Source organism: Ranitomeya variabilis, chromosome 3 (genome assembly GCF_051348905.1).
Source record: "Ranitomeya variabilis isolate aRanVar5 chromosome 3, aRanVar5.hap1, whole genome shotgun sequence".
Taxonomy (NCBI): domain Eukaryota; kingdom Metazoa; phylum Chordata; class Amphibia; order Anura; family Dendrobatidae; genus Ranitomeya; species Ranitomeya variabilis.
In genome coordinates, this window is record NC_135234.1 from 488821463 (window position 1) to 488829106 (window position 7644).

Genomic DNA, 7644 nt, shown 5'->3' on the forward strand with positions numbered 1-7644 from the left:
ACAAGCCCAGGGGATTCCAAGACTTGGTGTCTAGTGACACCTTGGTGTCTACTGCTTTAGTTGTCCATCCCCCGATGTGTATTAGTTTAGTTCTCCAACCCAAGCTGTTTAGAAGTTTAGTTCTCCAACCCCTGTTGTATAATAGTTTAATTATACATCTTATGGTGTGTAGTGGTTTATTTCTCCATCCCCAAGTGCCCTGCAAGCCTTGGGGATTGCATGACTTGTGGAGCAGCCCCTTCCACGACTGCCCCCATAGCCACCAGAGTCACCCAGTGCCCAGTCATCACGATGTAACTCCCCAGTCCATGCTTGCTCATGTTGGTGTCATTTTTGAAAATCACCCTGGTGGACATAGAAATTTTCAGGGAATGGGTGATTTTGTCTGCGACTTATTGCTGTAATGCTGGCACATCTTTCTTTGAGAAGCAATGGTGATTGGGCAACTGATACTCAGGGACTGCGATGGTCATCAGCTTTCCAAAACCATCCAACAGATTGGAGTGGCCATGCAATAATCACAGAGATCACAGGCCATAAGTCATATAGAAACAAGTGCTGTGATCTTTGTAGTGAATAGCTCTCAGCTGGCCCCAGGCTATTACACGATTGGACGATGAGTAATAAGCGTACGGCTTATCCACATCCAGATTAGAACACATGGAATGTGTGAATATCCTGCCTTATGATCGCTGCCAACTCAACGATAACCTTACACTTCTCACTGCCAACAACAATCCTGTTTTTAACTAAATAAATGCAAGCCGATTGGACACCATTCTGCTTTTCAGTTTCACACAATCAAGGTGTTCCACCCCCTCTCCCTCAGAGTAGCAGTCATATACCAGCCCCCAGACTCACCCACCCACTTCATTGACCACTTTAATTTGTTGCTACCACACTTTATGTCCTCAGAATTGACTACCCTTGTCCTGGGAGACAATTAATGGCCTCTCACACGTTTCAAACTCTAAAACACACAAAGACGGTAACACCCCTGATCTGGACTTTGTCCGGCTCAGTTCAATCTCCTACCTAGATGACTCTCCTCTTACTCTTTGTCCCCCATGAAATTACGAGCATAACCACAACTTAGACATTTTTAGGTGCTCCTAAAAACACATTTGTTTAGGGTGACCTATCACTTTCCCTAATCAAAGTCCTTTTAATTATTCTCCACATCTCTGAACATAATTTGCCATCAAACTCAACCATACTCAAAACGTTCATACAGCCATTATCTAACCCCCATTTCCTCAAGATGGTTGTACCATCATTGTAAATAACCACCTGTTATTTGTGTCACCCCCACCTCATTGTAGATTGTAAGCTCTGAAAGCAGGTAATCATTATTTTTGCTTGTTTGATTATCTTCAACTTGGTAACTTTTGACTGTTTTATATGAACTGCTGACTTGTAAAGTTATGCAGAATGTGTTTGCAATATGTAAATAAAGATTATTATTGTTAGTAGATTGAAGATGGTGAAGTTCAAGCTGTTAGCTTTGCTATGTGTATGAGGAAAGAATCTTTTACCTGAGCACAAATGCGCAAATGAGGGATTGCTGCTGTGCTGACATAGGGTGGAGTAAGGTGAACACAATAAGCTGCTGGACTGTGAAAGAGGTACAGGCAAAAATGTTACGGTGGATTGAGAAAGATGGGGTGTGTTTGGTATATAATATCAATCAAAAACAGCAGGCATGTCCAATTTCATATCAGATCACAGGCTCTCAGTCACCCCAACTGTAGGGGGTAAACAAGTGGAAGTTCTTCGGCCAAAGACCTGAGTGACAACACTTGCCATGGTGAGGGAGGAGGAAGAATCAGAAAATGCGGCTGATGGGGTGGACGGTGTTTGGCGAGGACCTCTAGTCTGCATTTTAGCACAGTAATATTTCCAGATTTAAGCATGTTGATCACACAGTGCCAGTTCATGCATGTAGCACTGAAATTACAGTATTTCATTTTTTTTACTTCACTAGGTCTTTATAAAAAAAGTTGACAGCTAACGTGATTTTTTAGATATGTGACAGTTTGAAAATAAGACCCAAAATAAGCAACTGCAGAACCATGAATGCTGCTTTCCACTGCCAGAGTTGAGGCTCAGGATGCATTGGTTATCGTGGTTGCATAACTCCGTGTCTACACAACCTCCTCTTCTTCCTCGTCCTCCTCCACTGAGCTACTCAGCTGCATGCCTCTGGGTTTACACCAAATGAGATCTACTACCTCATAGTCATCCTCTCTGTTCTCCCACTCCTTGCCCTGACAGTCACCTTCCTCCTCTTCCTGCCTTGACAGCACAGTACAGTCCATGGGTGCCTCAAGTATCTGAGTCTCGCTATGAATGGATCAGCTTCACCCAACAGGGCTCACTTTTGTTGATGAGGGTTTGGATTATGCTCAAACCCAATTTCATCTGGCCATGGATCAAACAGAAAAAATGTGGCCATCGGTGCAGATGATTTCCTCCTCTTGACTCTGTGAATCTTTAGTGTGAAGAGATCTGCAGACTCAGCTATCTGTGGTTCCCAACAGTCAGTAGGGTGCTTGAAGAGTTGTGATTTGGTAGGAAACAAGGGTAATTGGGGTGCTACCACTGAGGACTGTACTGTGTGTGATGTTAAAGTGGAGGAAGAGGAGCAGAGACCATTTGATCCCATCTACTGAAGCCCATGTTCTTTCTGGCCTTCAGCTACAAAGCGTAGCACTGTGTGCCTGCCAAAGATAGGGAGTGGAGCAGCCCATCCAGTAAGTTATAAAAATGCTGCGCAATTGCTCACTGCAGCAAAACAAACTGACTTCTCATCCCTCATATAATACATGTCTCACAACCCTAAACAGCTATTGAGTACTTTCAATTCTCTCCAGCATCCATCAGCTCCCCCACACTCTCCTCTCATCTCAGGTCACCAACAACCTACTAACTGCCAAATGAACGCAATGCAACTTTGTCCTCCTCCTACTCTTGGACCTGGCATCTGTTTTTGACACATTAGACCAAGGGTGTCAAACTGCATTCCTCGAGGGCGTCAAATCATGCGTGTTTTCAAGATTTCCTTCTCATTGTACAAGGTGCTGGAATCATTCTGTGCAGGTGATTAAATGATCACCTGTGCAATACAAGGAAATCCTGAAAACATGACCTGTTTGCAGCCCTTGAGGAATGCAGTTTGACACCCCTGCATTAGACCATTCCCTCTTACTGAACACTTTCTGATCTGTTGACATTTCAGACTCGGCCCTTTGTTGGATCTTCTCATACCTAACAGACAGGACATTTAGTACCTCCCACTCACACACCACCACCTCATCGCACCGCCTATGTGTCGGTGTCCACAAAGGTTCAGTTTTAAGACCAGGGACTATGCTTAGGGGGCACGTGCACTCACTTCCTCTTAATGGGACCGCCTGCATCAACCTAAGGTATTCCCAGCCTATAGCTGGGTGACACCTTCTATTTAAGTCTTCTCCTCCAATATGGAGGTACCTGAGCTACATTGTTAGTTTGCCTTGCATCCTTGCAAGTTGTCAGGTTCCCTAGGTAACCCATCTGCTTGTCTACCCTGTACCCATCTGCTCTTACCTGTCTGTGCCCATCTGCTCATACCTGTCTGTTTTTCTGTCCATCAGCAGGTCCAAATCACACCTAGCATGCCCATCTGTCTAACTCCTGGTCCAGCCTGCACCTGCAAGTGCTTTTCTGTTCCTCAGTCGGTCCCATCTGCACCCATGGTTCCAGAGTTCCTACAGTGCCTGATTGCATTCTTCATCCCTCTTTCGGGCCATAGCAGCTTATCCAATGTAAGGGGTCAGCTGCCACCTTCTGCAGGTCAGCCATGGAGTAGCACCTGTTGCCACCTCTTTGTTCCTCCTTTGGTCACAGTTCTCACTCTCACCTGCTGCTACTTGTCCAAGTTGAGTTTTGGTAGGCCACCTAGTTACACCTCTTCAGGCTTTTCGAGGGATACATCACAGAGGTTCCACCACCTTGCCAGTTACAGTCTCCATCTGCTGGGATGGCTGTAGTGGCAGAGGTGTCAGTCCTCGCTATACTAGTTCTATTGCAATTGATGGCACTTTGTTGGTGTCTGCCACTAATTTTTGTTAATATGTAGACTCCTGGTTGAGTCTCCTTCATGCGTGTTGAATGTAGCAGTTGGCCTCCAAGACCGTCATACCTCCACTTCCTTGGAGTCAACTACCTGTGTTAATATCCTTAGATTTTTCTGACAGTAGTAGTCTACAAAATTTACATATTTCTGCCACCTGAGTGTGGCTGAGCATGAAAGCAGGTTGAACTGTTACATGTCGTATCAGGGCTCCCAGTACAGGAGGCCTACATCGATCCCTCACCCACCTCGTCATACTGTGATGTTCAATTGAAAGCTGTAAATGCTGTCTCAGACTCCAATACCGCCTGCCTGGCTGATTGCTGCAGTGCTATGCTACAATTTGTACCCTGGGTGAATTGAGTCCACTTTCCTGGTGTCTGTCCATCATTTGATGTGTTTTGGCAGAATTTGAGGCCGCTATAAAGTGTTGTGCATGCATTTGTTTTTGCCTCCCATTGATATGAATCGTGTTTGGTTATGTTCGGCGAATATTCGTCGAATTAATCGGCGAATATTGCAAATTCAGCGATCGTAATCCGAACCGAACATTGAAATATGTACTCATCTCTAGTGATAAGATGACTTTATTTTCCGAATCGGTGCAATGGGCAGGTTTACATCAAGGTTTTTTATGTTTTGCTGCTATCACACTATTTCTTTATAGCAAAATTGTTTTTGTCGTCATATTCTGAGAGCTGTAACTTTTTTTCTTTTTGGAAAACAATGCAGCATGAGGGCTGTTATGATCCGGTGGTAGGATCACAAAACTTACCTGATAAATAAACCTGAAGATTAGGACGAGCTCTGGGGATGTGGAAACTATACTGACCGCAACCCTGATCCTATCCAAACACACTAAAGGCAGCCGTGGAGCGTTACCTACAAACCTAGACGCCTCTTCACAGCCTGAGGAACTAACTACCCCTAGAGAGAAAGCAAAGCCTCACTTGCCTCAGAGAAATAACCCCAAAGTTTTAGACAGCCCCCCACAAATAATAACGGTGAGTTAAGGGGAAAATACAAACGTAGTAATGAAAAACAGGTTTAAGCAAATGAGGCCCGCTAACACTAAATAGACTGAAGATAGCAAGGGATCTGTGCGGTCAGTACAAAAACTATCCACGCAGAAAATACAAGAACCCCCACACCGACTCACGATGTGAGGGGCGCACTCTGCACCCCAGAACTTCCAGCAAGCAAAAAATCACATATAAGCAAGCTGGACTGAACTCATCATATATTGAGAAACATTTTCAAGAGAAATATGAGCAAACAAGAACTAGCAAGACTTAGCTTCTCCGGATGGAGACAGGTCACAAGGAAGTCCAGAGAGATCAGAACCAGTACTGAATACAACGACAGCAGGCAACAAGTAAAGGTCCAGGTGGAGTTAAATAGGAACCAGCATAGCAGGAAATGAGGCAGCTGAGCCTTGCTACAGACCCGCAGTAATGCTAAAGGCCACCAGAGGGAGCCCAGATGGAATTCACAACAGAGGGCTTACTGTTTGCAAGACGAGTTGGAGATTTTTGTGTACTATTTTGGGGCACATGCATTTTTTTGATCATTTTTATTCAGATTTTTTAGATGCAGAATATATAAAAACAGTAATTCAATTATTGTTATTACCGTATTTTCCGGCGTATAAGACGACTGGGCATATAAGACGACCCCCCAACTTTACCAGTTAAAATATAAAATCTTCTTAAAAGTCTGGGGTCTTCTTATACACCGTATGTTGTCTTATAGGGCCGGTGACTAATGTGCCTTTTGGGGGGGAAGTGGTCCTGATGATGACGAGGGGGCGTCTCACAGGAAAGTGAGTATCCCCCATTACCTCATCGTAGCGCTGCAGCATGGGGTCTCTGCTGGGAGCAGCGGCTGCTGCTCCTCTTTGTGCCGCGTGGGTGCTGTGGGGCGGCGGCTCCTCTTCTGCAGTGTAGGGCCTCTGTGCTGTGGGGCGGCGGCATATCTTCATGCAGTCGGGGCTCCTCCGGCATCTCCTTAAAGCCCGGAGGCCCCGCCGGTGCAATGCGGTGGCCTCCGGGAAAATGGCCGCTGCTCAGATTCAGATCTCGTCCCGAGATCTCGGGAGACGAGATCTGAATCTGAGCAGCGGCCATTTTCCCAGAGGCAGCTCAATAGGTGTGATGCGGTGGCCTCCGGGAAAATGGCCGCTGGGGGCGGCGCATGCTCAGACTCAGATCTCGTCCCGAGATCTCGGGACACGAGATCTGAATCTGAGCAGCGGCCATTTTCCCAGAGGCCACCGCATCGCACCTATTGAGCTGCCTCCGGGAAAATGGCCGCTGCTCAGATTCAGATCTCAACTTCCGAGATCTCGGGACGAGATCTGAATCTGAGCAGCGGCCATTTTCCCGGAGGCCACCGCATTGCACCGGCGGGGCCTCCGGGCTTTAAGGAGATGCCGGAGGAGCCCCGACTGCATGAAGATACGCCGCCGCCGCCGCCCCACAGCACAGAGGCCCCACCCTGCAGAAGAGGAGCCGCCGCCCCACAGCACAGCAGCCGCCGCTGCCAGCGCTACGATGAGGTAATGGGGATACTCACTTTCCTGTGAGACGCCCCCTCGTCGTCATCAGGACCACTTCCCCCCCCCACCCACCATATACACCCAGCGTACAAGGCGATACCCGGCGTATAAGACGACCCCCGACTTTTAAGAAGATTTTCAGGGGTTAAAAAGTCGTCTTATACGCCGGAAAATACGGTAATTTTTTTTGCTCAGTTCACCTTGTGGTAAAAGTAATAAGACCTATTTATTCTTCGAGTAAACACAATTACAGAGATACCATATTTACATAGTTTTTTTTATATTTTTCTACTTTTACAGACCAAAAACAATATTTTACAAAAATGAATTTGTTTTTGCATCACACTACTCTGAGAGCAGTAACTTTTTTATTTTTTTGCAAAATGAGTCATTTTGAGCTTCTTTTTTATGGGACAGTTTGACCTTTCTGTTTATTCCATGTTTTGTTAATATTTGACTTCTTGATTGCTTTCTATTCAATTTGTGTGTCAGTGAGATGAAAAAGTCACATTGTGTGTTTTTTATTTTTTTTATAGTATTCACCGTAGGAATTAATTAACATTATAGTTTTATAGTTCTGGTCGTTCCAGATGCGGTGATACCAATTATGTGTCCACTCTGCAGGTGAGGGTGGCACCATCTTGGAGGAGGATTTTTTTTTTCTTCTCTAGCAAGATGGAGCTGCCGGCACCTGTGCAATAGCAGTTATCGGATCACCTCTATATACATCGAAAGCTGCTGCTGCGCAGGCGTGGCGGGTGCCAGTTTAAAATTGATTTTTTTTTTTTATACTATCGGGATAATGTCAAGCACATTTATTATTAACACAGCAAGCATGCAATTATGCTGCAGGGCAGGTGGCACGACTGGCACTAGCCTGCAGAAGGGTTTTTTTTTCAGTATGTACATATATTCATTATGTAATCTAGTGGGCAGGTCGCTGAGGGATCAGTGACCTGTCAGCAGTCTGCAT